Here is a 7,817-nt window from a genome sequence, read left to right as displayed (position 1 = left end):
ATCTGCCTTTTTCAGTGCCGTGACTCAGTCCCGGGGAAAAGAGCGGCTGCATCTGGACTTATCTGCAGCTTGGAATCTTCGACCACCTCTTCACTGCGACGCGGCAGGAGCAGAAGACCAACGCCCCAAGCAAGTTTTATCACCGTCTCCGACGTCACCAGCGCATGTCACATGTGTGGTCTACATAAGCGACCGTCAGCGCCTGAGAGCGACATAGGCAGCAGTGGCAGCAGCCCGTGGCACGTAGCGTAACATTTGTGATCTGCCTTTTTCAGTGCCGTGACTCAGTGCCGGGGAAAAGAGCGGCTGCATCTGGACTTATCTGCAGCTTGGAATCTTCAACCACCTCTTCACTGAGACGCGGCAGGAGCAGAAGACCAACGCCCCAAGCAAGTTTTATCACCGTCTCCGACGTCACCAGCGCATGTCACATGTGTGGTCTACATAAGCGACCGTCAGCGCCTGAGACCGACATAGGCAGCAGTGGCAGCAGCCCGTGGTACGTCGCGTAACATCTGTGATCTGCCTTTTTCAGTGCCGTGACTCAGTCCCGGGGAAAAGAGCGGCTGCATCTGGACTTATCTGCAGGTTGGAATCTTCGACCACCTCTTCACTGCGACGCGGCAGGAGCAGAAGACCAACGCCCCAAGCAAGTTTTATCACCATCTCCGACGTCACCAGCGCATGTCACATGTGTGGTCTACATAAGCGACCGTCAGCGCCTGAGACCGACATAGGCAGCAGTGGCAGCAGCCCGTGGCACGTCGCAAAACATCTGTGATCTGCCTTTTTCAGTGCCGTGACTCAGTCCCGGGGAAAAGAACGGCTGCATCTGGACTTATCTGCAGCTTGGAATCTTCGACCACCTCTTCACTGCGACGCGGCAGGAGCAGAACACCAACGCCCCAAGCAAGTTTTATCACCGTCTCCGACGTCCCCAGCGCATGTCACATGTGTGGTCTACATAAGCGACCGTCAGCGCCTGAGACCACCATAGGCAGCAGTGGCAGCAGCTTGTGGCACGTCGCGAAACATCTGTGATCTGCCTTTTTCAGGTTGGTCTACCATTTTTACTCCAACGGAGTCATAAATATTTGTGCTGTTGCTACTGCTGCTGCTTGGTTTAGTGCTTGCCTGTTTTGCTAGTCCCAGTCACGCGTAGCTATTCTAGGTTGCCAGCATGGCGGAAGTTGACCTACTACGCGTACTCGGAACTTTCAACGAAAAACTTGAGGTCCTTTTGACGCTCAAGGAATCCGTCGGTAGCATTGAACTACCAGAGCAGAAGCTTTCCGATAAGTACGATGAAGTGCTCAAACAAATCAGCAAACAAGGGAATGATATTGAACCGCTGAAACAGCGGGTGCAATTGCTAGAAAAGAAAGAAAACGAAATAGAAATTGACAAACTAAAACATGACTTAAATGAACTTGAGTGGCGTTGCAGAAGCCAGAACCTTGAAATTCACGGTGTTCCCGAAACCGCAAACGAGGACCTTATGACTAAGCTGAACGAAGTTGCACAAATGCTCGATGTGCCCCAACCGAGTGCGAATGAATTGGTTTCGCTACACAGGCTCCCATCTAAAACAGACAAAGTACCAGGAATTGCTTGGGAGAAGAGCGTGTAGGTTTAACTCATGGATGAAGAAAGAATAAAACAATTAAAACAGGGACAACACAACCACACCAGGAATTATCGCACGATTTGTGAGTCGCAGCACTCGTGATTTGTGGCTGGACAATCGGCTAAAACTAAAGGGCAAGGATGGAAAGACGTATCCCACGGAAAACTTGACAAAGCACGACAAGAACTTGCTCTGGGCCACGAAACAATGGGCCAAAAATAACGGATTCAAGTTTGCCTGGCACAGGAATGGAAAAACGTTTGTTCGGAAAGAGGAGAAAACGAGCGCTATTCCTATCTCTACTGAGAATGACTTGCGTGGTCTTTCTTAGAATGATCACGCTCATCGTCGTGATTTGTTCTTTGTCAAGTCATTTTTCATGGACAGTGAAGACGCTGTACTCCCGCAAAATCTGAAACGTTATCTTGGTAAAGATTATATTTCGTGCATGACATGTTTTCATTTAAATGTTCAGTGAGCTAAAAACAAAGCAGTCGATCTTGAGTTGCTTTTCGATCAATTTGGTTTTTCTTTTGAAACAATAATGCTTACAGAAACATGGTATACGAATGACTGTGATGTAATAAGATTGCCAATGTACCGATCATTCTATATTAATCGTACTGTGAAACGTGGTGGCGGTGTAGCCATTTTAACGAAAGATTCTCTTTGTGAGTTGGTAAGCGATTTCAGTTGTATTACACAGGATTACGAAATATTGTGTTTGCGTAGCACGCAGAATGTTTTTGCTGTTGTATATCGACTTCCAAATGGTAACAGTGAAGCCTTTTTAAAATTTTTCGAATCTTTTTTGGTATTCGTTAACCAGCACAAGTATAATGTTGTTTGCGGTGGTGACTTTAATATTGATATGTGTACGGATGCAACTATTACATGAACATTAGACTTGATTATTCGCACAAATAGCTGCGAAAATGTTATCACTAGACCCACAAAGGATTACTCTCCGCACTGAAACATTAATAGACCTGTTTCTCACAAAGTTCTCTAACGATTGCTTAAAGGCTGGTGTCATCGGTTCTGATCTGGGTGACCACCTTCCAATATTTATTTCGGTTAAGAGTATTCAAAACAAGGTTAACAAGAAACAACGAACACTACTTCAGAAAATAACTATAGATAAACCTGATACTTTTAAAATTGCTGTTGCAAATACAAATTGGACCAGTGTATTAGATGAGGATACAGCCGATGGGGCTTACAACGCTTTCATAGACTTATTTGTGGATCTATACAAAATATACTTACCCTTCAAATCAATTAAAACAACCAAACGCGTTAGAAAACATTGGATAACGCCAGATTTATTATCCAAGATTCACACCAAAAATATTTTGTACAGCCGATTTGCTAAATCGAGAGACGAGAAAGACCTCAAAATAATTAAAATGTACCGCAACGTCTTAACAAAAGAATTAAAGCGTGCTAAAGAACGCTACCATTTCAAGGTGTTCAAGGCAGCAGAGGGACGTACGGACGTCACGTGGAAGGAGTTAAACTCTCTTGTAAATCGAAACCGTTCATCTATTTCAATTAATAAAATGGTGCGTAACGGTGTAGAACTTACCGGATGTTCTTTGACGAACGCTTTTAACGAGCATTTTGCGAATATTGGAAGCGGGATTGATACTGTAAAATCTTGTGATTTTGATGATGATAGAAACAGCAGCTCGATTTTTTTAGAACCGGTTGTAGACCCTTAGGTCATTATTGTGATCTTACAACTTAAAAATAGCAGAGCTTGTGACGTGGATGGTTTACAAGTAAGGCCTGTTAAGAATGTTGTTCATTTATTAGCCGCAGTGCTAACGCATATATTCAATCTTTCTTTGATTACTGGTGTTTTTCCTAAGCGAATGCAAATAGCCAAAGTGTCAGTACTACACAAAAAGGGGACTGTAAATGATATGGGTAATTACAGACCAATTTCTATATTGCCAGTTTTTTCTAAAGCCCTTGAAAAGGTACTTCATACACGGCTAACTAATTTTTCAACTAAGCATAATTTGATAACTACTTCGCAGTTTGGTTTTATAAAGCATAAATGTACCGAGGCTGCACTACTCGTCCAGAAAGAATTCATCTTCCAAAATCTTGAAGACAAAAAAGTTGTTCTTGATATATTCATAGATTTCACAACGGCTTTTGATTGTCTAAATCATGCAATTTTACTAGCAAAATTGGATACATATGGGATTCGAGGGCATGCTTTGCAGTTAGAGTAGTTGTATCTAGAGCATCGAATGCAACTAGTTTATATGGATGGATATTCGTCAAGTTCGAAGCGTATTCTTACTGGTGTTCCCCAAGGCAGTTTATTCGGTCCTTTTCTGTTCAATATTTACGTTAATGATATTGTGAATATTAACTCTGATGCAACAACCATGCCGACGACACTAGTTTGCTTTTTTCAGCTGAAAATGTCGATGTGTTATTTGACGTGGCAAATCAGGCGTTATCTGCATTAGCAATTTGAAGTCGTATTAATTCTCTACAAATCAACGTCGACAAAACAAAAGCAGTGATTTTTCGCCCAAACCTTAAGGTAGTTACAATTAAAAAAAGATATCGTTTTGAAGTCATCTAAAATAGAGGTTGTAACATCTTTCAAGCTCTTAGGTGTCATTTTTACCGAGACTATGTCATGGGATAGTCATGTTAACTACCTTATTTCTAAGCTGTCACAAGTAGTAGGTTTGACAAACCGCCTCCGGTACATGTTACCAGTAAGGTTAAAATTATTAATACATAATTCTTTATTTTACTTCTACCTAAATTATTGTATTTTAGTCTGGGGTATAACAACGTCGACGAATCTAGAAAAAATACACTTGTTGCAAAAAAAAGCGTTAAGGGCTATAGAAGATGTTCCATATGACTTCCACACAGCTAGTTTATTTAAGAAGTTTCGCGTTATCAATATACACGCTCTCTTTAGCTACAGACTTGTCACTAGTCTAAGACTAGCACCAATTAGGGGTACAAACTTTTTGATAAACCTTGGACAGCTCTCTGAAAATTTTCACGCGTATTCTACCCGTCAAGCAGAATATTGGGGGGTGGTCACTGCAAGAACGAACTATGGCACACAAATGCTTAAACATACTATCCCAAAAATACTTAACTCCCTTGAAGATGAAGGATTTGAAGTCAGTGCATTGTCCCTTAGAGAAATTAGACTAATTTTCTCCACAAATGAATCTGAGTATGAACCAAACTTTTGGGGTCTTATAACTTCTGTCTGCAAATAGGCCACTTTTCTGTTTAGCCGATGATAAAATATATAGTCTGAAACACGCTTTGTTAAATTGTGGTAATCAAAATTCGTGAATGTTTTTTTTTGCGTTGCTGCTACTGTGCCTTGTAGGCGGTCAAGGAGTTGTCAAGCTGTGCCATACAGCTTTTTTCTTTGATCGCCACCATCAACGTTCGATGGAAATAAAGTCATTATTATTATTATTATTATTATTATGGGTCTAACTTAGCCAGGACCACAACACTAAGTGGCGACGAGGATGGGATGAGATCAGCCACTTATGGCGGAAGTTCTTGTACAGGAAACTCCGTGGACAATGGAGCTGGATACAGGAGCAGCGATGTCTGTGATTTCAAAGCGGCAGTACCACGAAAAGTTTGGTCACACGAACCTGAGACAGACGCCACTTCGGCTGCGGACGTACACTGGAGAAACGGTTCAACCATGTGGCGTTATCGACGTTGAGGTCTCACACAGCGGGCAAACAAAGCTTATACCATTGTATGTGTTGGACCAGGTCGGACCACCGCTACATGAACGAGAGTAGTTGCAACAGCTACAGCTCGACTGGAAGGAAGTGGCTGGCATCAACATGCCTCATGGAAACAAGAGGGAACAGACGCCTGTAGACAAGTTGCAGGAGATTCTGCACAAGCATCAGGAAGTCTTCTCAGACGAATTGGGGAAGATCTCTGGAGAAGAGGCAAGGCTGTTTCTGAAAGAAAGAAGCCAGCCCAAGTTCCTGAAAGCGAGAAGTGTTCCCTTTGCATTACTGCCAGCCGTAGAGGAAGAACTGACGAAGCTAGAGGCGATGGGTGTCATCACACCGACCACTAGCAGCGAGTTCGCAACTCCAGTTGTGCCAGTGCCCAAAAAAGATGGCTCCATAAGATTATGTGGAAATTATAAAACAACAGTGAACCAGGTCGTGGACGTCGAACGGCACCCCTTGCCAAGGGTGGATGAACTTTTCGCAGAGCTGGCTGGTGGTCAAAGTTTTTCCAAAGTTGACCTCAACACAGCTTATCTGCAGGTTGTCATGAACGAGTACGCACGGAAATTGCTGACAATTACAACGCACCGGGGCTTGTACCTGATGAACCGGCTGCCGTTTGGAATTGCGTCGGCGCCTGCCGTCTTTCAACGAATCATGGACAACATGCTGAAGGGCATCCCTGGAGTGACTTGCTACTTGGACGATGTGCTAATCACGGGCAAGACTCAAGAGGAGCACCTTCATGGCCTGGGGGAGGTATTCAAGAGGTTCACTGAGCGGGGTGTTCGCATCAAGCGCGAAAAGTGTGTATTCTTCCAACAACAGCTCGAGTACTTGGGGCATGTGATAAGCCGTGAAGGAATTCGCACGTTCGATGAGAAGGTGGCTGCCAACATGGATGCACCAGTGCCTGAAGATGTGCAGCAGCTGAGATCACTTCTGGGAGCCGTAAACTATTACGTCAAGTTCGTGCCGCAGCTAGCAACTGTAGTGACCCCCCTCTACAGGCCGCTACACCAGGATGTTAAGTGGTCACGCGCTGGGGTTGGCAAAGCGCAGTACACGCGCTGAGTTCCAGACATTGTTATGGCTCGGCTGTTGTCGTCGTTGCAGCGATTGGACACGGGCCACTACCCGAATGCTTCTCGAGCTAGCAATTGTCACGAGCCCAAGTCGAGTGCCCACGCAATGCTCGGGTCCAATCTATGAACAGCATTCAAATATCGTCACTTGGGTGTACTGCGATCCCCACGTTACGTCATTAAATTTTGCAAAGGAGAGATTGAATGAAAATGATCGCTTTTGTCCTTGAAATTACACCGCAACAAAGGAGTTTCTTGGCCAGTGGCGTTGCGTGTGAGTATACTTGAGTCCAAGGTGTGCCAGTAAGCTCATGTCAAGCGAAACCATTCCAATTGAATATCGTTGCACAGCTCCTTTAACTGCGATTGAATTTCCCTTCATGTTTCTTTGTTGGTTTAGGTGCTGTACACGAATAATATTTTTGGCGTTTTGTGGCGCTCCCAACAATGAAATATAATGTAATCAAGGATGAGCGAAACAAGAAAATTGAAGGGTGCGATCGAAGGCAGCTCCATCCGGCTCGAAGATGTTTATAAGAGTTTTATTTGAGGATCCCGTCTCGATGAGTGTGTCTTTGGCCGAGGAGTGAAAACTTGAAAATCGAGACAGGCCCATTGCCTGGAGTGAATCGATCAATGATTCAACAATTTCGAATCGACGCATGAACATTATTCAGAAATAGAAGTTTAACATTTTTCTCTAGCTATATTATGTACTCATTTTCAAAATAAGGAGAATGCAAGTCCCGTTTTGAAGGCCAACGTAAGTTCACGGCTTTTTTTGGCGTCGCGCAGAAGATATCAGTTCAGGAAAACCGATAAAACTAACTTATCGACAATTTCCAGCCACACCCGGTGGCTGAAATCCGCTCTTAACTAAGCGTTGTAAATGATAAAATTTAGTCAACGTTACCACCGCAAAATATCAAAATTCAGACTAATTATGTTGCGAGAAGTTAGAAACTAAAAGAGCCATCCTCACGAGAAAACGTACAGGCACCTTGCGAGCGCAGCCCATTGGTGCGCATTCCGTCCAAAAAGAAAGATGTTCCCCACACACTGTCCAGAAGACGGCGGTGGGGAAAACTCTTTTCGGTTTACGGACGCAGCCCACTGCCGCCGGAGGTCTTGGTCATTGGGAAAGCGATGAAGATTGAAGAAATTGTAGTCGCAGTTGCCTTGTCGGATCCCGTGCGGGATACAGATGTCCTCGGCTAATATTTTGCACTTTCTGCTATTCGCGCTGCTTGTTACCGAACCATGGTGTCCCCATGAGCAAGATATCGTCGTCTTGGATTGCGATAGCTCTACATAAATATGGAAGGAAATAAATGA

At 44.0% G+C, this 7,817-nt stretch overlaps 1 pseudogene; it reads left to right on the top strand.

The window, feature by feature from the left end:
- The first annotated feature begins 2,006 nt into the window (after window positions 1–2,006).
- Window positions 2,007–2,495, top strand: LOC121833568 (annotated as a pseudogene).
- Window positions 2,496–7,817: the final 5,322 nt, after the last annotated feature.

Source organism: Ixodes scapularis, unplaced genomic scaffold (assembly GCF_016920785.2).
Source record: "Ixodes scapularis isolate PalLabHiFi unplaced genomic scaffold, ASM1692078v2 PGA_scaffold8__174_contigs__length_109621045, whole genome shotgun sequence".
Classification (NCBI taxonomy): Eukaryota; Metazoa; Arthropoda; class Arachnida; order Ixodida; family Ixodidae; genus Ixodes; species Ixodes scapularis.
The sequence above is the reverse complement of the archived record's forward strand: the minus strand, read 5'-3'. Positions and strand labels throughout refer to the sequence as shown.